Below are 22,761 nucleotides of genomic sequence, written 5' to 3'. Positions count from 1 at the left end.
TGTCTTCTCTCGTGAAAACCGATGAGAAGAACATGTTCAACCTCTCAGCTACCTCTTTATCCTCCTTAATCACTCCCCTCCTATCCCCATCGTCCAACGGCCCCACCTCCTCTCTCGCTGGTCGTTTCCCCTTTACGTAACTGAAGAATGCCTTGAAGTTTTTCGCCTCTCTGGCCAGCCCCTCTTCGTATTTCCCTTTTGCTTTTCTAACCTCTCGATGGCATTCTTTTTGGCATTTCCTGTGCGCCTGGTGGTTTTCCTCCGTTGGATCCTTTTTCCATCTCCGGAAGGATACTTTTTTGTCGTTTATTGCCCTCTTTACTTCTGCTGAGATCCAAATCGGGTCCTTTGACCGCTTGTTCTTGCAGCCTTTCCTGAAACTGGGGACGTACTTTTTTTGTGCTTCCTGCAGGGTGTCCCTGAATAGGGTCCAGGCGCTTTCCACAGTCTCCATCCTAAAGATGTTTCTGAGCTTCCTCCCCACCATTTCCCTCATAGCAACATAGTTCCCCTTCTTGAAGTTGAGCGCAGTTGTTGCGGTCCTCCTTACTATGGGTGTCCCCCTTTCTAAAGTGAATCTGATCGCATTGTGGTCACTGTTGCCTAGTGGTCCTCCCACTTCTACCCCTCTTGCAGGCCCTCCTAATCCGTTCAGGATGAGGTCAAGAGTAGCACTCCCCCGCGTCGGTTCCCTGATCAGTTGCTCCATAAAGCAGTCCCTCACAGCTTCTACAAATCCTGTTTCCCTAGTGCAGTTGGAGTGACCCGTACTCCAGTCTATCCCCGGGTAGTTGAAGTCCCCCATCACTGTTACACTTCCAGTCCTGCACTCCTGTCTCAGTTCAGCTTCCAAGTCGTGTCCGACTCCTTCCGGCGCACTAGGTGGGCGATAATACAGCCCCAGTTTTATGTCTGCACCCTTGTTTCCCGGCAATTTGACCCATAGCGATTCCAGCCCTTCTGCCTTCGTTGCCATATCCATCCCGACCGAGTAGATAGAGTCTTTTATATATAGTGCTATGCCTCCCCCCTTCTTGTGGGTCCTGTCTCTCCTGTAGAGCTTGTACCCCGGTAGCGCCACATCCCATTGATTCTGCTCTGTCCACCATGTTTCTGTAATTCCAATTATATCTAGGTCTTCCCCCTTGGCCACGACCTCTAGTTCACCCATCTTGGCCATGAGGCTTCTTGCATTTGCGTATAAGCACCGCAGGTCCCGTTGTTTTTTCTCCACCTTTGCATTCACCTGGGCCGCCTCTCCTGTTCCCTGTACTTCTGCTTTGCCCTCAGCCTTTACCCTCGTAGCTTTCAGCTTCCCCACATTTCCGCCACCCCACTTCCCCGCTTTTCCTCTGGGTTTTCTTGCCCCCTCCTGGGCCCCAGCCTCTGTTCGATCCCCCTCGCCTTGTGTAGCCCCTATGATACCCTCAGCTTTCGCCCTCGCGCCACCCAGTCCCCCTGTGTCTCCATGCCCTTTAGTCTCTTCCCAGCAAGCTCCCTTTACCTGTTGTTTCCCTCGCTGTCTGATCATAAGATCCACTGGTCTTTCTACTTCCTCCGTGCAGTCAGCCCGTTCAGCATCTGTTCTGGATACTGTTGTCCGAAGCGTCAACATCAGATCAGCTGTCGGCTTTCCCCCTTTCCTCAGTTTAAAGCCCTCTCGATCTCCTTCTTCACATTGGCAGCCAGTAGTCTAGTTCCCTCTGTGCTCAGGTGCAGGCCGTCCCGCCGGTAGAGTTTACTCTTTCCCCAGAAGGACGTCCAGTTCCTCACAAAGTGGAAGCCCTCCTCCTGGCACCATCTCCTCAACCATGCATTCACAGCCTGGATGTCTGCCTGCCTCTTTGCATCTGCTCTCGGTACAGGCAGGATCTCTGAGAACGCTATCCTCCGGGTATTCCGCTTCAGTTTTCGTCCCAGGACCCTGAACTGGTCAGTCAGCGTGGCCATGGTGAAGTTCCTCCGGCTCACATCATTTGTTCCGACGTGGATTATCACCACAGTCTCCTCTGCCTCTGCTCCGTCCAGGATCCTCTCGATCCTATCAGTGACGTCTCGTGTCTTGGCCCCTGGGAGACAAGTCACTAGCCGGTCCTCCCTTCCTCCAGCTACGTGACTATCTACCTCTCTCAAGATCGAGTCTCCCACCACAATAGCAGACTTCCCTTTCCTCAGCAACCTCCTCTGTCTCAGGTCCGTGTCCTCGGTGTAGTGTGGTGTCTCACCCTCGGGGTCTCGGTGAGTCACGGTCTCCTCCTCTTGCGTGGTTCCTCCGCTAGGTCCTTCCTCGGTGTCGCCTTGTGGATCCTGGGTCTCGTCTGCTGACATCCGTCTGTGCAGCTGCTGGTCCTGTCCTCCCGCCTTCCTATAGGCATCCTCGATGAATCTCTCGAGGTCCCTCACCTGGTCCACAATGAGGCCAGCTCCGTCTGTGTCCTTGGTTGACCAGCTCGTCTCCTCTGTGTCGCGCAGTCCCTCCAGTCCCTCCAGTTCCTGGACCTTGACCCTCAATCTGCCGACCTCCATCCTCAGGCTTTCCAGTTCCTGACACCGAGTTAAATCTACAAACAAAAAGAAGTCTCAACTGTACAGGAGAGTGAGAAATGGGACTCGGTAATGGAATGGGTAAGCCAAACCTGCATGGAATAGCAACTAGCTAGGGGAAAGTACACTGGAGCTTTCTGGGGAGTCTAGGGAAATAGGTCAAGGGACAATGAGAAGAATAGGCTAAAAACATTCAGGGAATGGAACAGGCAAAAACTGTTAAATTCTCTACCCCCAAATAAAACTTCAAATTATGCCTATGCAGGAGCAGAAATATTAAAAAGTGCAGAGACAATATGGAATAGGAAGAGGAAAAGGAAGAGCTAGGGGGAAGAAGAAATTAAGGGAAAATGAAAAGAACTTGGGAGAATAGAGTGTGGTAAAGATGAGCTTAGGGATGAGGCACTTGGTTGAAGAAGAGTGCTATGAATGGCATGAATGGAGAATGATGCTGATAAGCTGCAAGAGAAGGGTGTGGCAGGGTCCTAGCTTTTGACTGCCCACATTACCTGCTCTTGACATTTAGATACAGGTTTGTCATTCACTACCAGATGTATTCTGGTTTTCTTTTTGTTGTTCTTTGCTGGATGAGGGGAAATTTGTTGTGAGTTATGAGTTCATTACCCCCAATCATTTTCAAATTTAGCTCTTATGAAAAGTATGGCTGTACAAATAAGCAAACAAAATGTATAACATTTATACAAATTTTACTTTACAGTACCAAACGATGATTTAATTCATGACAACTTTGTTGGGTAAACTAATGATGTTAAAATATTTCCTTGAGCCACAGTTAAATTCATAGATATCTACTTCCTATACAGTACATTAAGTAAATACCTTTCCAATATCACCTGCAATATTGTTATTAGATTTCTTAATCAGCTTTTCTCTGCTCAAGTGAACTTCCATACAATTGGCACCGACTCTGATGAGTGCAAAATTAAGCAATGACTGAACATATTTTCATTTGACCATTGTAAGGTATACTCCCAGACTTGTTCATATTTGTCAGCTCCCTCAGGGGTTTCTGCTAATTGCATACATTTTTGGGTGAACTCCCTTAATGATGCTTGTGTCTACATAGAATTATATTACAGTATATGAGAATCACTAAGTTCAACAGATAAGACTAAAATTACATAATTACACACATTTGTAGGCATCTGTACTTCTGTTAGATCCTTTATTACTCTATTTCTGTTACCAGTTACAAGATGTTAATATAAATGCCACATGTGCCCATTCTGATACTCTACTAGAGGTAGTCACTGTGTTCCTTTTATAACTCGTCAGTGGTAAAGGCCAAGGCAGACATGTTTGTATCATGGAGATGAATATTTGGCTGTGTGGATGGTTTTAAGTGCTTTGGCTTCCTGGACCATGGGATGATTTTCTAAGGCTGCTAAGCAGAGAAGGTATGCATCTATCAAAGAAGGGAAGAAGCGTCTTTAGCAATGGATTAACTAACCTACCGAAGAGGGCTTTGAACTAGAATTGTTGAGGCTGGGTGATCAACACCCCCAGGTAAGTATAAGCCCTCAGGTAAGTGAAGCATTAAATACCTCTACAGTCTACACAAATGGAAAAATGGGGAAACGTCTGGAAAGCAGTACGGGAAATAAGGTCCTGGATCTAGAGGCTATGATGGAAGAAGCCAATTTGGATTGGTGATCAGAGACGTAGTTCACAGAGAACCATGACTGGGATATAATTATCCTGGGTATAACTACACCTAAGTTGTGGTGCCAAGAGTATAGCATGTACAGTTAATCCAGATCATCTATACCCCGAGGCAGCCTCAGATGCAAATCACTGTCCATCGTCACTGGGATCAACTGTTTTATGTTTAGATAAGCTCACTGGTTTTTCATGCACTGTCTGGTATTTGTTTGCACTGCACAAAGCACTATTTGAATGCGAGGAGGGAGGTTGTTTTTTTTAATGTCTGTGAGGTTTCTACCCTTTAAATCCTATCACCAATATTAAGTATGGAAGAAATTGGGCTCGGAGGCTTTTCTCTCTTTCCTCCTCCATTTTATGGACACTTTAGAGTCATTACTCAAACACTTGTTTGCATTTGATGTTGGGAAGTGTTATTCAGTATTTGTTCTTGTTTATCTATGTTTTTGTAAAATGTAGTTTAATATTAAGACAGGTGTAGAGAAGGTTTATTCAAAACCAAAGGGTGTAAACTTTAAAAAAAGCAAACTTTGCTCAAAGTAAGAAAGCAATGGGCAAAACTGAAAGTAGCTATTGTAAGGAAAGTAAATTAAATTAAAGGGGAAAAAAGGCTACTTTGGTTCTCAAAAGTAGCTGAAAAACTAAGAAAAAGAGAGATTAGCCTTCATCCAACCAATGTGCAGTGGCAGCCAAAAGAGCAAACAGGATACTAGGAATTATTACAAAAGGGATAGTATATAAGACCAAAATTATTATAATGCCTCTATATCCCCTTCCATGATGCAACACTCTTTCAATATTGCATTCAATTCTAGTCACTATCTATATAAAAAAGAAAAAAAACGATACAGCAGAATTAGAAAAGGTTCAAAGAGCGACCAACATGATAAAAAGGAGCTAAAACTCCTCTTATTTGAGGAAAGGCTAAGGATGTTAGGGGTCTTCAAGCTTAGAAAAAGATAGCTGAGGGGGGATACGATTGAGGTATATAAAATCTGAAGTGGTGTAGAATGGGTAAAAATGAATTGATTTATCACTCAAAAATTACAAAGACTAGGGAACACTCGATGACATTACATGGAAATAACTTTAAAACAAATAGGAGGATTTTTTTTTTTACTAAATGAATAGTTAAGCTCTGGAACTTGTGATGTCATAACAGCAGCTAGTGTAACTAGGTTTAAAAAAAGGTTTAAACAAGTTCCTGGAGGAAAAGTCCATAGTTTCCTATTGAGACAGACACTGCTTGCCCTGGGTTCAACAGCATAGAAAGTTACTACTATTTGGGTTTGTGCCAGGTACTTGTAACATGGATTGGCCACTGTTGGAAACATACTGGGCTAGATGGACCATTGGTCTGACCCAGTATAGCTATTCTTATGCTCCTATAAACTAAAAGAGATTGCAGATTTTGCGCATATGCCAATCACTATCACCAGCAACTCATCTCATACAAATTTAGCGAACCTTTGCTACTCTCCGCAACCTCATTTGCATGCACATTTTTTTTGAGAATGACTCACCTTTTTGAAATCGCTACAATAACGGTTGTGACAGTGGCCCATCATTTTTTACCATGAGGTTTTGAGAATCTAGCCCTGAGTTGGGCTACATTTGCTTGTGTTAAGAAGCAGGATGAAAGTACTGAACGGAAGACAATAGAGCTTATCCAGGAATGCTAAAACAAATAGGCTTTCTTTGAAGTCACTAATAGCATAGAAAATGACGGCAGATAAAGACCCACATGGTCCATCAAGTCTGCCCAACCTGATTCAATTTAAATTTTTTTAATTTTTTCTTCTTAGCTATTTCTGGGCAAGAATCCAAAGCTCTACCCAGTATTGTACTTGGGTTCCAACTGCCGAAATCTCCGTCAAAACCTACTCAGCCCAAGCAAAATTCTGCCAAACAAATCTGAATGATTTTTGACTGGGTGCCCAGAGAACTGGATAAAGGACATGCGCTCGATGTAATCTTGGATTTAAGTAAAGCCTTTGATATGGTTCCATACAGAAGGTTCATGAATAAGCTGAGCAGTATGAAGTCAGGACCCAAAGTGCTAAACTCGATTGAAAATTGGTTGACTGACAAATAGAGGGTAGTATTGTTGGGTCATGAAATGGTTAACTGTTGTTTGAAATACTGCTTTGGCCTACATAGCTGGAAACAGTGTACAATCTGCTGACATCATCTGCCTGAAATGTATGTCCCTGCCTTACCACATTGTAAGCTAAATAGATAAGAGTTTGAGCCATGATGTACCCTGCCCTCCTAAACATGTAACATTTAGAACTGCAAGGCTTAGATAAGCAGATAAATGAACTAGCTCCCTATAGGACTATAAGTTGTACCCCTGAACCTATTGCAAGTGCTAGCTTAGGACCAATAATAATTGTAGAAAAGTTATAGAAGTAACAAATGAGAAGTTGTAGTTTTTGCATATACTAGTTTGCATATGTTTAGTAAAAAGGACATAAAAGTCCGTGCATTTCCTGTTTCTGACACTCTCGTAAGCAGGCTGCTCACTGCACAAGAGTCCGGCATGATGTAAATAAAACTCTTGTACTTTCTTCAAGCCTCTGACTTTGTGTGTCCAAGTGACCTTTCAGTAGTAAGTGGAACCTATTCAGTGGAAAGCAAGTTGAATAGTTAAGTACATCAGGAATTGGTTCTGGGGCCAATTCTATTAGCATGTTTGTGATCAACATTGCCAAAGGGTTAGAAGGAAAGATTTATAATCTTTGTGTCATTTGCAAAAAGGCAGAATAAATACTGAATTTTGTAGAATGGGTACAGGTGGATCGTTTTTACTCTGTCAAAAGTTACAAAGACTAGAGGACACTCGAGCTTATAAGGAAATACTTTTAAAACCAATAGGAGGAAATATTTTTTCACTCAAGAGAATAGTTAAGCTCTGGAATGCATTGCCAGAGATTGGGATAAGAACTGTTAATGTAGCTGATTTTAAGAAAGGTTTGGACAATTTCCTGGAGGAAAAGTCCATAGTCTGTTATTGAGACAGACATGGGGGAAGCTACTATTTGCCCTGGATCAGTAGCATGGAATGTTGCTACTCAGTGGCGTACCTAGGGGGGGGGCGGGGGGGGCGGGCCGCCCCGGGTACCAGCCCTAAGGGGGTGTTCCCGGCCTTGCCGTTCAGTCCCCCGCCACCCCCGAAGGACCGCTCGCCCCCCTGGCCTCCCCGCACCACCTATGAACAGCCGCAGCAGGATCGCGAAGTCAGCGTCAGCATCCCTGCGCTGCTTCCTACGACGCGATCCCGCCCCTCCTCTGACGTCAGAGGAGGGGCGGGACCGTGGCGCAGGAAGCAGCAGGGATCGCTGACGCTGACTTCGCGAACCTGCTGCGGCTGTTCATAGGTGGTGCGGGGAGGCCAGGGGGGCGAGCGGTCCTTCGGGGGTGGCGGGGGACTGAACGGCAAGGCCGGGAACACCCCCTTAGGGCTGGTACCCGACGCTGACTTCGCGATCCTGCTGCGGCTGTTCATAGGTGGTGCGGGGAGGCCAGGGGGGCGAGCGGTCCTTCGGGGTGGGTCGGGGCATCAGGCCTTCAGGGTGGGGCAGGCGGGCAGGCAAGCAGGCTTTCAAGGGGGAGGGGGTGACAGGCAGGCAGGCAGGCCTTCAAGGGGGGACAGGCCTTCGGGGGGGGGGTGCAGACATTCAAGGGGTGCAGGCCTTCAAGGGGGGCAGGCAGGCCTTCAGGGGGGTGCAGACCTTCGGGGGGAGGGTGTAGGCCTTTGGGGGGGTGCAGACCTTCAAGGGGGTGCAGGCCTTCAAGGGGGGAAAGGCAGGCAGGCCTTCAAGGGGGGGACAGGCCTACAAGGGGGGGGGACAGGCCTACAAGGGGGGGGACAGGCCTTCAAGGGGGGTGCAGGCCTTCAAGGGGGGGTGCAGGCCTTCAAGGGGGGTGCAGGCCTTCAAGGGGGAGACAGGCCTTCAAGGGGGGGAAAGGCAGGCAGGCAGGCCTTAAAGGGGGGACAGGCCTACAAGGGGGTGGGACAGGCCTTCAAGGGGGGGACAGGCCTTCGGGGGGGTGCAGACCTTCAAGGGGGGAAAGGCAGGCAGGCCTTCAAGGGGGGGACAGGCCTACAAGGGGGGGGGACAGGCCTACAAGGGGGGGACAGGCCTTCAAGGGGGGGTGCAGGCCTTCAAGGGGGGTGCAGGCCTTCAAGGGGGAGACAGGCCTTCAAGGGGGGGAAAGGCAGGCAGGCAGGCCTTAAAGGGGGGACAGGCCTACAAGGGGGTGGGACAGGCCTTCAAGGGGGGGACAGGCCTTCGGGGGGGTGCAGACCTTCAAGGGAGTGCAGGCCTTCGGGGGGGGGGGTGCAGTCCTTCAGGGGTGGGGTTTAGGCCTTCAGAGGGGGACAGACCTTCGGGTGGGAGGTAAAGTCCTTCGGGGGGTGCAGGTCTTCAGGGGTGGGGTGTAGCCCTTCGGAGGGGGGACAGACCTTCGGGGGAGGGGGGTCCTGGTGTAAAAGTACACAGAGGGAGAGAGGGAAGGGGGGGTTCAAAGATACATGCATATGCCAGACTTTGGGGGTTAGAAATAATGGGTCTAAAAACAGAGGAGTGGGAGAGAGATGGTGCATAATGGGATTTAGGGAGGGAAGGAACAGAAAGGGAGAGAACTTGGAAACAGGGGATGGTGTGGAGGGGGGATAGAGATACTGGATAGGAGGATAGTTGGGAACAGAAAGGGAGAGATGGTGGATCCTGGGGTGGTGGGGAGTTGAGAAAAGGTGAATCTGTGGATGGAGACAAAAAAAAGGAAAGATGCCAGATCTCCGGGAGAGGGAAGGGAAACGGAAGGGGAGAACAGAGATGGCAGACGGATGGTTAGCACGGAGAAAGGAGACCCTGGCAAGCAAGACAACAAGAGCCTGGGACCAACAAGATTTGAATATTGATCAGAGAACAAAAGGTAGAAAAAATAATTTTATTTTCTGTTTTGTGATTACAATATGTTAGATTTGAAAAGTGTACATGAGACAGCTTGAAATGGGAACTTTTCTATTTTTGTGAATGGCAAGGCTGAGTTCAGTTAAAATATATGCTTTATAAGAAAATATAATAATGTGTTTTATAAAGTTTATAAGCATTGCTGGCATACTCGGTGAGGTGTTCCTAGTGTTGGTGGTGGTGGTAGCATGTCAGTGTGTTGAGAGGAAGAGGTAGTCTGGGAAATTCTGCTGAGCAAACTCTGGGCCCATTTCCACCCCCAGTTAGTCCACTCCACTCAACTGGTTCACACACTGAGTGGGTCTTTGGGTGTTATTTCTGGGTAGTTGTTTTAGAATCTCTTCCAGTGGTTTGTCAGTATCTCCTTCTGGTCCAAGGAAGGAAACTTTGTCAACCTTAGCATTGACCTTCAGAATATGTTTGTAACAGCGCTGCTTGTGTGGCATTAGGCTATGTAGTGATCGAAAGAAAAAAACAGACCTTTGCACATTTTTGCACTATATGGTGGGTGTATGAGGAGATTCATTTCCTGCACAGTTAAGTCCATTTTTTCTACTGAATAATAGTATAGGTACAATGAAAGTAAATAGCAAAAATGTTTGAGTAGATAATTAAGGAAATCTTTTTCATATTGCTTGCTTATGGACTGGGAAAAAAGACTGTTCAAGCAAATGTCTCCAGAACTGCTTTAATGGAAAAATGTGATTTTTTTTTTTTTTTAAGTACTTTGTGAAATTTATTGTTGTTGTGAAATTTATTGTTATACTTTGTTTAAACTTAAAAAGCGGTGTCATTAACAGTGAATCTAATCGAAAAATCGATTCAACAGGGTGAATCGGATCGAATGAAATATTTTTCTCTGAATCGGGCAGCACTATTGGCTACCATGAGAATGGGCTACTGGGCATGATGGACCATTGGTGTGACCCAGTTAGGCTATTCTTATGTTATGTTCTCATCTGTAGGGGCCTTTGTTTTCACTTCTTATTTTAATGTATTTTTTTCCTGGGAACTTATCAGTGTTTTTTTATAATGGGAACAAAAATGGAAGAGAATTAATGTGTGTGGAATGGGGGGGGGTAACTAATTTCTTCAGCTAAATAATTCAATCCACTTCAAACAGACATAGGAGAACTCACGCACCATTCACACACCCTCCAACCAAAAACGTCAAAAGAAAAAAACTGTTCGACAACCTCCTAGCCATTCGAGCTGCAACACTTGACCCCCAACTCTACAACCTATTGACCTCGACCACAAACTACAAAACCTTAAAAAAAGAAATAAAAACCCTTCTATTAAAAAAACACATAAAACCAAACTAACATAATCAGAACTGTCCCAAGCATCACCTGCAACTACTCCATATGTACTTCTGATGTCATGACAATTCAGACATAATTTATGTTATGTTATGTTTGGAATAATGGTTACATAAATGAGGTTCAATAAAAGAAAATTTTCTGTGGGAGCATTTGTTGGAACTTCTGTTATCCTGATTTCTTCTATCTGTGGGCTTTCTTTAGCTAACCTACTTATCTGGGGCTTTCCACTTCTGCAGCTGCCTTTTTCACGGTCCACTTTGCGCTTGCACTCTCTGGGGAGGGGGGGTTGGGTCTGGGCTTGGTGGGGTAGGTGTGTCTGGTAGTTTTGTCTGGGTGGTGGCTGGGTGTTTCTTGGGTGCTTGTTGTGCGGATTGGTGTGTTTGGTGAGCGGTCTGGGTGTTGTTGCTTGTGGGGGTTTTTTTCATTATAAAATATGGCTGAGGGTCTAGTCCGGCTTATTATTCTTGTGGGTTCTGGGGTGGGATTTGTTTGCTTGCCCCAAGTTTTGGCCTTTTGTTGTGTATTGCTATGCCTCTCATTGGCAATTTTCTCTTGGGAGAGGCTTGTTCATGCTTGTTGTTGCTGTTACTCTCATTCTGTGTTCTTTTTGATAATGTATAAGTTTCTGTACAGAACATGGTTGCTTGTCTGGACCTTTTGCCATTCTCAATAAAAATACTTTGGAAAAAAAAAAAAAAAAAAAAGAAAATTTTCACTGCCTGTTTCTATTCTGACCATTTATTCCATTTCATGGTTATTGCAAAAAAAAAAAAAAAAAAAATTTTACATGAGGGGGGGGGGGGGGTGTCAAAAAATGATGGGCCCCGGGTGCCACATACCCTAGGTACGCCACTGTTGCTACTATTTGGGTTTTGGCCAGGTACTAGTGACCTGGATTGGCTACCATTAGAATAGGCTATTGGGCTAGATGGACCATTGATCTGACCCAGTGATCTGACCCAGTAAGGCTATTCTTATGTTCTTACCCTGGAGGAAGTAGAAAATAGGAGAGGAGATTTACAAAAATTAGTAGAATGATTTGAGGGTTGGCAATTCAAATTTAAATGTGATGAAGTGCAAAGTGATGCATTTGGGATGCAGAAACCCAAAGGAAACATACCATACCAGATTGGATATGAAAGACTTATAAGCACAACTCAGGAGAGGGATATTTTGCTGCCTTGAGATCCTCAAGTCACTATCATTCCAATGTGACAAGGTAGTGGCCAGAGCTAAAAGGATGCTAGACTGCACTGAAAGAAGTATAACCAGAAGAGAAGTGTTTATGCCACTGTACAAATCATTGGTGAGGTTTCACTTGGAGTATTGTGTTCAGTTCTGGAAGCCGTATTTCACTAAGAATGTACAGACTCGAAGCAGTTCAAAGAAAAAAAAAAAATATGGTGTTTGGACCAAAATACGTACAGAGACCTGAACTGAATATGTAATACCCTAGAAGAAAGGAGGGGTAGGGGTGATATGATAAACATTTAAATAATTGAAAGGTATTAATACTCAAACATTTTTATAGAGAATAGAAAGTAGTAGAACTACAAGACATGAATTGAGGGGGGAGGGGCAACTTAACAGTAATGCTCTGAAAATGACAGAAACAAGTCAAGATCAAGAATATACATTATATGTTATATTGCAATACATTATGAGTATCTTATTGGGCAAACTGGATGGCCTGTGCAAGTCTTTATCATCTACTATGTTACAAATAAAAAATAAAGTTATTACACTTTTACCAGCTGAAGCCACATTCTTTTGTACATTTATGATTAAAATACTGCAATGAATGTCAAGTATTTGTTTTTTGTTTTTTAAAAGACCGAACCACAAAAGACAAGGACTTACCAAATTCTGTGCAAAATTTTGATTCAATTTGTTCCTTCTCACTTCTAGTTCAGTCAAAAACTTCAACTGATTATAGTTGCTACAATTCTCTTCCCTCACCCCTGCTTTAATGCTTTAATAACCACCTCCAACTTCATCCGGCTACAACAGCAACAGACTATGATTCTTTTCAGAACCAGGTGCAACCTTGAGCCTGGCCTGTGGATATTGCTGCTTGGCTAAAGCAGAAACCCTTTGTTCTAATAACTGTGAAAGCAGACAGAAGCATGCTGGGCCAATGAATCACTATTATCTCCTATAGTTTATCCACAATGAATATTCATGAGATTTGCACGTTTCTGCCTTTACTGCATGCAAATCTTCCTCAAATATTCACTGTGGATATCCCAGGAGAAGTTTGGGTTCCCACTACCATTGTTGGATTATAGCACTGAAATTAATACAACTGCCCAACCTGATTCAATTAAAAAAATTTTTCTTCTTCTTAGCTATTCCTGGGCACGAATCCAAAGCTCTGCCTGGTACTGTGCTTAGGTTCCAACTACTGAAGTTTCCATCAAAGCTCACTCCAGCACATCCACACCCTCCCAGCCATTGAAGCCCTGCCTAACCCATCTTCAACTAAACGACCATATACAGACCTAGACTGTGCAAGTCTGCCCAGTACTGGCCTTATTTCTTCAATATTTACTGTTATTTTCTGATTCTAGATCCTCTGTGTTCATCCCACACTTTTTTTTAACTCGGCACAGTTCTCCTCTAAACCACCTCTCTCGGGAGCGTATTCCAGGCATCCACCACCCTCTCCGTAAAGTAGTACTGGTACAGCATTACTTGGAGAATAATTATCTAAACAGAAGATTAGTCATATGCAAACCTACTACTACCTATCACAGAATTCCTCATCTGAAGTATTCAAAAGAAAATCTTGATAAGCCAAAGCAGTTTTGAACATATGGCTTTAGACCGAGAATTTATTCAAAAAAGATAAAAAATAAAACCCTAAATTTTTTTCACATCTTGCATATGAGAAACTAGTCAGATATTTCAGTTTTTAAAGGTAGGACATTCCAACACATCCGAGATCCCTTTAGGAATTCATTAATATCACACACCCACAGCAGAGTGCTTAATCTGTAATGTGGACATAAGAACTTCCATGTTGGGACAGACCAAGGTCATCAAGCCCAGTACCCTGTTTCCAACAGTAGCCAAGACATAAGATCCCAAGGAGTAACAGATTTTATGCTGGATATCCTAAATTAACTGGTTTTCACCACATTCTCCAGTAACGAATTCCAGAGCTTAATTACATGCTCAGTGAAGAAATATCTCCAGTTTGTTTTAAAATCTACTACTTAGTAGCTTCATCACATGCACCATAGTCCTAGTATTTTTGGAAAGAGTAAAAAAACAATTCACATTTACCTGTTCCACTCCACTCAGTATTATAGACCTTTATCATATCTCACCCGAGACATCTCTTCTTCAGGCTGAAGAGCCCTAGCTGCTTTAGCTTTTCCTCAAAGGGAAGTTTTCCATCCCTTTTATCACTTTCTGTACCTTTTCTAATTCTGCTATATCTGAGATATGTTGACCAACACTGCAAACACAACATTTGAGATGCAGTTGTACTATGGAGTCATATAAAAGCATTATAATATTCTTAATGTTATGAATGACCTGAAGTAACAAAAATTTGAGAAAAAGGTAAGAAAGAGCCCTAGACCGATAGTTACCAATTTTGGCTCAAACAGTAATAAATACTCCACCAATTCTTGACAGATTGGGAAAATCAATTAGTTTATTACATTTGATATACAGCTTTGCTTATACAAAAGCAAGTGGTTCAAGGCAGCCAGGTGTACCACTATGGATGAGGTGCAGAACATTCCCAAATTACAGAACCATAAGTTCTCTTCATAGGACCATTTCCTTCAAGTCCATCCACCTTTTATCTTCCTAGTGATGTGCATTTAAAAGTTAATCACTCTGAATTTGCTTAATTCAGTAACATGTGTTGAGATTGCCAGTGAGGCCAGATTATACTATATTGGACCCTAGACAAGTAAGCATGCAGATATCAAGAAGAAATGATTGGAAGTAGTGAACTGTGTGTATGTATACACACACAAAAAGTCAATGAAACTAGCTTAGTACTTAAGCGAAAGAAAAGCCTTAGACAAACGGAGAGGTGTACCTACACTCTCCCACCACAGCATCATAGGCAAAAAACGTTTGCTGAAGTTAAAATTAGCAAGGTGGGAGCATAAAAATAGCTAAGAATAGTTTGTGGTAAAAAACCACTGAACACAAAAACAGGCCAGGCCGGTGATCGTTTTGTGGCCGGTAACCACTGCTTCAGGGCCTTAACGCCAACACTCCAGGCTATCAATATGCAAATTTAAACTACTACAATCAACACATACGGTTCATTATTTCTAATCATTTCTTCTCAATATCTGCAACAGTGGTGTAGCTAGCATAGGGTTACCATATTTGTGAGGACAAACAAAACAAGACAACACATGACCCCGCCTACACTCCACCCACAGCACCACCCTACAACTTCCCCACACACACACCAACACTCACTGCACATCTAATAATGACTTTTTCTTGAACTCATGCTCATATTTACATTTAGGAAAACTTACAAGACAATTAGACAAATGATGACCCATCCTTGAAAAGGCAACATGCGTGATTTCTTTTGAAACATGCTTTATTATTTTGCATAGAGAATATGAACTGTAATGTTTTATTCCTTTCCTATGATTCCTGAGGTTCCTATTCAAGCAATTAGATCCTCTAAATCTGTGTTCTTCAACCTTTTGACACCTATGGACCAGCTGAAATAAAATAATTATTTTGTGGACCAGCACCGGTCCGTGGACTGGCAGTTGAAGAACACTGGGTTAAGTCATGGGCCAGACCCCGCCCATCTCCACCCTAGATCCCACCCCCATAATAGTACTAATTGTAACACTATTTTTTTCCATTCATTTTTCATATATACACCCCCCCCCCAATATAATCATATTAACAACACAATGGTTAACCAAAAAATTAAACTACACAAAGCACACTGTATGCTTCTCAATATTCATTCCTACCAGAACACAGATAACTCCATGCAAATAAGGGACCAAAAACTAAAAGTACTAATATATACAAACAAACCCTAAGGTGCAAGACTCTGCATGCAGTACAACCCCAGAGGAAAAATAAACAAATGCATTTCTTCCTGAACAGACAGCAGATGTAAATCAATCATTAAATTAAAAAATAAATCATTCCCCCTACCGTTGTTGTCGCCCTCCCTCCATGCTGTGCCTTCCCTTTTGCCCTGCCCCCCCTCCCCGGTGTTGTCTTCGGGCCGGCTCCCTCTTCCTCAGTGCTGCAGTGCACAAAGCCATGGGCAGCGGCTCCACATGCATCCCACGCCTCATCTGAAAGCCTTGTCTCTGACGTTGCGACATCAGAGAGGATGCTTCCTGTTCAGGCGCAGGACATGCATAGGAGCCTCTGCCCACAACTTTGTGCACTGTGGCAATGAGGAAGAGGGAGCCAGCCCGAAGACAACGCCACATTGATCGCATCGTGGACAGGCAGCTGAGGAACACTGTCTGAGGCCCAATGCACATGCTGGCCCTGTGGACCGGCAGGACATTTCTGAGGACCGGCAGTTGAAGAACACTGCTCTAAATGACTCATCTACTATATTTATCATAGCAGTCAGAGAACCTGGTCTGTCCTTTGCTTCTGTTAAATGTTTGCCTCCTTTATTTTCCCCAGAAAAATTACATAATTCCATTATTCAAATTCTTACAAATGTGTAACACAAGTTGACCTTCCCTTACCACCTCTTTCTCCAGCTCCTGGCTCCCCCACCTACCTACCTCCTATCCCCAGCCACTGCAATTGAATCTTCAGGCAGTGGCAACGAGGTGAGCCTCCTATCGTCCTTTCCTGAAAGCTACCACTCTACCGCAACTTCATGTTCCCATGTAGGCAGGACCTGCAGAGAGGCTGCTTCCAGAGCAGGCCGACCACAGCAGGGTCACCTCATTACTGCTGCTGGTCACCCAAAGATTCAATTGCAGTGGCAGGGGAGGAGCTAGGTGGGAGAGTTAGGAGAGCCAGATAAACCCGGACAGATTCCACCATTAAAAAAAACAAACTAAAAAGAGGATATGTCTGTGTTTTCCTTCATGTATGGTAACCCTAAGCTAGCACTGAATGGGCCCCAAGCAGAAAAATTAAGATAGGCCCCTACAACACTATATCTCTCAAGATAGTGGGACGGGGAGACCCCTTCAAAGCTCAAGTCAAGATTTTATTTTTTTGGGGGGGTGGGGGTTGATTCCCACTGCAGCTTCTTGTGACCTTGAGCAAGTCACTTAACCCTCCATTGCCCCAGGTATTAAAAAAAACTTAGATTCACTCTAAGATAAGAGAATATTATATGTATCATTGTTGATTATTAAGTGATATATTTATGGTTATTTGTATGGATATGTTATCACACTTATAAGTTTAAAAATGAATAAAGATTTTAAAAAACCCCAAAAAAACCTTAGATTGTGAGCTCACTAGTAACAGGTATCTACAAATGTGTACAGTGCTGCTTAAGTCTAGTAGCGCCATAGAAATAATTAGTTGTAGTAATATATGGAACTGTGGAGTTATCTGGGTGATTGTGTGTGGGGCTTAAATTTTGGAGCTTTTGGAAGGAGTATAAAGCAATGTCATGCAGGATGTAGCCTACAATACCTATAAAATTCCACACTATAGAATACCAACAAATATCCTGCTAGAAACCCAGAATTCAGGATTGCTACAGATCCCTACCACAAATACTTGCTCTCAGATTTCAACAGCCCTGCAGTGACTTCAGCCAGAGCCAAAAGATGACAGGCAGAGTGTGGGAAAGAACAAGCTCCCATTAAGTCTGCAGCTTTTAATTTAAAATACAGAAACATCTTTTGTTGGCCTTATTCTGTCTCTAATGCACAGAATTACACTTACCCTTTCTATCTACTTCACAGTGCTTGCAGCTTGGCTCCTCCTTCCTGTACCCGAGAAGCCTTCTCATTGGCTGGGTCTTGTCCTTCTGAGCTCCACACAATTCATAAATCTGTAGCATCTTGAAAAAAATCCAAACTTTCTGAAGGAGGTTTGGATAGCTATGTGTACTCAGTAACAAGTAGGACTAGCTCTTGGATTTCCTGCCTCCTTTGATTTTGTCCATTTTGAATTAAATTGGTTGCATTTTAGTTTATACGTTAATGCTCAAATTTGAATATCTGTTAATGAACCTGGATGCGCTAATGAATGCGCATCTCTATTCCTGCCAAAACAATGGCCTAAATGCTACCTCCAGAAATGTGCTACTTCAATCCCTTGCTTGCTTTGTAGTTCCCTGGAAAGGAGCTCCTGCACATTTAAGAGCCACTGCTAGGATTTTAATACTGCAAGATGCTGAGAGCAGAACTACTGGTGTGTCATTCCATATCAAGTGGACCAGGGGTCCACACTCTACCTCCTCCAAATTGAACACAATTTTATGTTGATGTTCCCTAGTGTCTCAAACAAAACCATGTACATTTTTTTTGTATGGATCTCTATTGGTTCGTGATTTATAGGCAGCTGAATAGAGATCACCTTCAGGGTACCATGCTCTTAACAAAAGACACTTTGTCCAGGTGCTGCGGCCCAACAAAATTTGTCAGGGGACTAATATTTGCGGGATTAGTTCAACCTTTAGTACTAAGTTCCTGTACAAAGTTTGGAACCTAACTTGAGCTTGCCTCCCTTTTTATGGACCAATATACTAAGTGAAAAATGTTACAATAAGAAATTTAAGGACTTTGATTCCTCTTTGCTTCTGACCTATACTTTCATTCAGGCCATAACTGGACTAACTGTCATGGCCCATGACATACATCTAGGATTTGCACTAGGAGGCTTTGCAGCCAACTGGGAGCAAATATATGATGTCACTTTTTATGCAAATTGTTACGTTTTTGGATGCACATCTCTTTTTTAGTGTCATTTGAAAGAGCATCTTTTCTGCTGAAAAAGCCACCTTGTTTCATTTTGGACCCGGCCTTGCTTTGGTCAGAATTAAGGTCCCCCAAGACATGCATCATTTCCATGCATGGATACACTGTTACACAGAGCCATCTTTGGTGCCCTATTGTGTAACATGCAAATGAGCTGGAGTATGGATAGCATGTTCTTAATTACTTCAAGTCTTTGTGATGTGAATTTAGCCGTAATTCTAATGATAATGAACCAAGAGTGCATTACACCCACAGAATAAAAACCATCAATCAGCTGGCAAATGTCCCACTCATAGAGGTCTGGAAATATAGACTAACCTCTTAAAGATCTAGAAAGCAGGATGTATAAACAAAAAACCTAGATACCCACAAGACCAGTGGTCTCAAACTCAAACCCTTTGCAGGGCCACATTTTGGATTTGTAGGTACTTGGAGGGCCTCAGAAAAAAAATAGTTAATGTCTTATTAAAGAAATGACAATTTTGCATGAGGTAAAACGCTATATAATTTATAAATCTTTACTTTTAGCTAAGTCTTAATAATAATATTGTAATTTATAGCTAAAGAGATATATGATCAAGAAACTGTTTTATTTTATTTTTCTGATTATGATAAACATATCGAGGGCCTCAAAATAGTACCTGGCGGGCCGCATGTGGCCTTTGGGCCACAAGTTTGAGATCATTGCACAAGACCATTGTATGCCAAGACTGTACAAGTCCCTAGGAATGGGCCTCAGAGCTACTATCATAGGCCTCTGTCTACCATAAATAGCTTCAACAGATCAAAATATACAAAAAGTATTTAAGTATAATATGGAACATTCAGAATCCATCTCCATCATTCAACTTGCACAAGCAATGATTTGTAGAAGGCATGAATGAGAATCAACCAGCATACATGCAAATTTGTACAGGAAAAACAGCATAATTAATAAGAAAAATCTAATTATATAAGAAAAAAAAATTATATATATATATATATTTATTTATTTTTAACTTTCCCTTAGACCACAATAAAAAGGGAAAAAAATGAAGAGGGAGAGGGGGAAATGGGCAGAAAACAAAAAGGAGACCAAAAGAAGAAAATAATTATGGAAAAGGCATTAAACTGACAAGACCAATCCAATCTTTAAGTTTTTATACCAGGTCATCTCTAAGAAAGGTGTCGACTCAGTTTACAAGAATTAATTCATCACAAAGATAGATCATTACAATTAAAGTATACAAAGTAAAAAGCATCATTATTTATAATCTTCTAATTTAAATTAGGAGAATCTATTAATGATTCCTGGAATAGCATTTTAAAGACCACTGGAGATCTTAACATCACTGAAGGTCCTCAAATGCTCCAGGTCAAAGAAAACATTTTATACCCATATATCTTATTATATATTTACATGGATATACCAACAAGTATGATGCCCCAAAAGCACAGGCTTCTTCCCTCAGCACCAAAAAACTTTTTTCTATCTTGTGTAATTTTAGTGATATCCAGATAAATCCATATTTGACCACAAAAGAGAGCATGAGAATTTTGTCTAATTTTACATTAAAGGTCTTGCTCAAAACAAAAGATGCCAATAATGTTGCACAAATTGTTACTTCAGATAATGAGTCCACCCAAATAGTTGACAAATCCTATAAAATATCACCCCTCTCCTGGGCTTGACCCTCTTCTGCCTGGGGATTCTCCATAGATTTAGTGGAAACTGGTAAAAAGTATCTTACTTAAAGGAATAATAGCAGTAGAAGAAAAGGTCAATACTTCAATGAGAAACTGGAAGAGCGTCACCAGTGGGGTGCCACAGGGCTCGGTGCTTGGACCCGTGCTCTTCAACATCTTTATAAACAATCTGGACATAAGTACGACGAGCGAGGTGATTAAATTTGCAGACGATACAAAGTTATTCAGAGTAGTGAAGATGCAGGGGGATTGTGAAAATCTGTAATGTGACATAATCAGGCTCGTTGAATGGGCATCGACATGGTAGATGAGGTTCAACATGGATAAGTGTAAAGTGATGCATGTCGGTAATTAAAATCTCATGCACAAATACAGGATGTACTGGGCGGTACTTGGAGAGATGTCCCAGGAAAGAGACTTGGGAGTTCTGATCGACAAGTTGATGAAGCTGTCCACGCAATGTGCAGTGGCGACGAAAAGGGTTAACAGAATGCTAGGACTGATAAAGAAGGGGGAATCACGAACAGATCAGAGAAGGTTATCATGCCATTGTACAGGGTCATGGTGTGCCCTCACCTGGAGTACTGCGTACAGCACTGGTCACTGTACATGAAGAAGGACATGGTACTACTTGAAAGGGTCCAGAGAAGAGCAACTAAGATAGTTAAGGGGTTGAAGGAGCTGCCGTACAGCGAAAGATTAGAGAAACTAGGCCTCTTCTCCCTCAAACAGAGGAGATTGAGAGGGGACATGATCGAAACATTCAAGGTACTGAAGGGGATAGATTTGTAGATAAGGGCAGGTTGTTCACCCTCTCCAAGGTAGGGAGAACGAGAGGGCACTCTAAAATTAAAAGGGGATAGATTCCGTACAAACGTAAGGAAGTTCTTCTTCATCCTGAGTGTGGTAGAAAACTGGAACACTCTTCCAGAATCTGTCATAGGGGAAAACACCCTCCAGGGATTCAAGACAAAGTTAGACATGTTCCTGCTGAACAAGAACATGCACTGGTAGGGCTAGTCTCAGTTAGGGTGCTGGTCTTTGACCAGAGGGCTGCCACATGAGTGGATTGCTGGGCATGATGGACCACTGGTCTGACCCAGCAGCGGCAATTCTTTTTCTTTTTAAATCTTTATTCATTTTCAAACTTACAATAAGTATGACAATATATTCAAACAAATTAACAATAAATATATCACTTAATAATCATCAATGGTACAAATGATATGCTTTTATTTCCCACCCTTTATCATATAATCAAATACCTTGTACAATTTCTAATAACCCTCCTTCCCCCCCCCCCAGGGAAAAAATGTCTTCTAATCCAGTGATTCCCAACCCTGTCCTGGAGGAACACCAGGCCAATCGGGTTTTCAGGCTAGCCCTAATGAATATGCATGAGAGAGATTTGCATATGATGGAAGTGATAGGCATGCAAATTTGCTTCATGCATATTCATTAGGGCTAGCCTGAAAACCCAATTGGCCTGGTGTTCCTCCAGGACAGGGTTGGGAACCACTGCTCTAATCAGTACAATATTTTGTTAATGGCTCCCACACATCTTGTAATTTCTTAAAACATCCTTTCTGTACTGCAATAAATCTTTCCATTTTATATATATATGACGGAGAATTCCACCAAAAATTATAATTTAGTCTACTCCAGTTCTTCCAATTATAAGTAATTTGTTGAATGGCAACCCCAGTCATAAGTAATAATTCGCTATTGCTCTCATTGCCATACCAAACAGCACAGTATCATATGACAATGCCACTGGATTATCTAATAAACAATTAATTTGGTCCCAAATTGATTTCCAAAAAGCTATAACATATGGACAATAGAATAACAAATGATCTAAAGTCCCTGCAATTCTTATGTTCTTATGTTGAAAAGATCCATTGGATATTCTCACAGACTTAGAGAAGTTTAGAACCTGAAAATTAAGTCTCTATTAAAGTTCTCAATTTTTTTCCATTTTGTGATGTAGCAGTACATTATCTTTAATTATAGATGCCACATTTCCCTTAAGTTCTTTAATATCCTGTTTTTGACTGATCAATATCAGAAAGATAGTCTTGTTTTAAAGTCCCTGGTGTCTGAGAAAGATCCACTTTACTTACAATTAAATACATTTCCTGGGCAGATTTTACTACCATCCCGTAAACTTCTGAATGGTCTTGTTTCTATCTAGGGTCACCATTGTGGGACTAGACATCCAATGTGGTTCCTCTAGCTCTCTGCTCAGCATTCGATTCATTGGATCTAGCTCCACTGCCTGAGATTTCCTCTCCCACAATACATGCTGTCGGGGAACTGCCTGCTCCAACCCAAATTAATACCGGACACAGTGGAGGTACAACACCCAGAGGAGACCACAAAGTATCTTACCCCCAAAATGACGACGCTCCTTCACCTTCATTCAATGCAGGGCTCTGCCTTCTGGGGCACTGAGTGAACTTAGAGCATGCTTAGCGCTTGGATGTCTTACAACGATAATTGAACATTTACCAAGGCATTCAGGATGCCATTTAGATGTCCAGAACTAGACCCATTTTAAAAGCATCTAAGAGCCAAAAAAGTACCAAAAAAAATTACCAGATGACCAAAGATCTG

At 42.7% G+C, this 22,761-nt stretch overlaps 1 protein-coding gene across 9 annotated transcripts in view; it reads right to left on the bottom strand.

The window, feature by feature from the left end:
• The window catches only part of MTUS1 (microtubule associated scaffold protein 1), a 346,310-nt gene that overhangs the window by 113,765 nt on the left and 209,784 nt on the right, over nucleotides 1–22,761 (bottom strand). The window lies entirely within an intron of this gene.

Source organism: Geotrypetes seraphini, chromosome 1 (assembly GCF_902459505.1).
Source record: "Geotrypetes seraphini chromosome 1, aGeoSer1.1, whole genome shotgun sequence".
Taxonomy (NCBI): domain Eukaryota; kingdom Metazoa; phylum Chordata; class Amphibia; order Gymnophiona; family Dermophiidae; genus Geotrypetes; species Geotrypetes seraphini.
The sequence above is the reverse complement of the archived record's forward strand: the minus strand, read 5'-3'. Positions and strand labels throughout refer to the sequence as shown.